We start from the raw sequence: 607 nt of genomic DNA, 5'->3' as shown, positions 1-607 counted from the left end.
TTTTCCAGAAAAAGTTAGTTTAATCAAACAACAATGCAGTGTGTGAAACGACCTCATCTTCATTGACTTTTATTCTGTCATTTCAGATATGGGATCGGAGAAAAATCTAGAGTTGTTTAAATTAACTAAGAAAAAAAATATTTTTTGAAAAATCATTTTATTTAAATCCATTAGATAAAAACGGTCTCAATAATACATCTTGAAAGCATTTCAAAAGCTATTTTGAGTAATTGTAAAACACTTTTTTTTTAAAAAAATGACTTATTTTTAAAATTAAATACTTGAAAAGTTAAAGCAAATACATCCCGAATTAAGTTGTCAAAATAAATTTGAAAAAAAAAACTCAATAGAAGAATAGATAAAGAAGAAAGAAGAAAAAGAGAGTCAAGAAGAACGGGCGTTAGTCGTCAAAATCAACACTGCTATTAATCTTGGTAAATTTGTTAGTTTGTTAAATGAATAAAAATAAAGTATTATTTAAATATATAATTATAATAATTAAAAATTTAATTTAAGCATCATCAAGTGGGCGTGCCGGAGTGGTTATCGGGCATGACTAGAAATCATGTGGGCTCTGCCCGCGCAGGTTCGAATCCTGCCGCTCACG

The 607-nt window shown here is 28.5% G+C and overlaps 1 non-coding gene across 1 annotated transcript; it reads left to right on the top strand.

Moving 5' to 3' along the window:
* The first annotated feature begins 525 nt into the window (after positions 1-525).
* On the top strand, positions 526-607 carry TRNAS-AGA (transfer RNA serine (anticodon AGA)). Its single transcript has one exon. It is a non-coding gene; the product is annotated as a tRNA-Ser (tRNA).

This window comes from Benincasa hispida, chromosome 12 (genome assembly GCF_027475165.1).
Source record: "Benincasa hispida cultivar pf3 chromosome 12, pf3_genome.v1.1, whole genome shotgun sequence".
NCBI lineage: Eukaryota > Viridiplantae > Streptophyta > Magnoliopsida > Cucurbitales > Cucurbitaceae > Benincasa > Benincasa hispida.
Note: the sequence above shows the minus strand (reverse complement) of the source record. Positions and strands in the feature narration are given on the sequence as shown.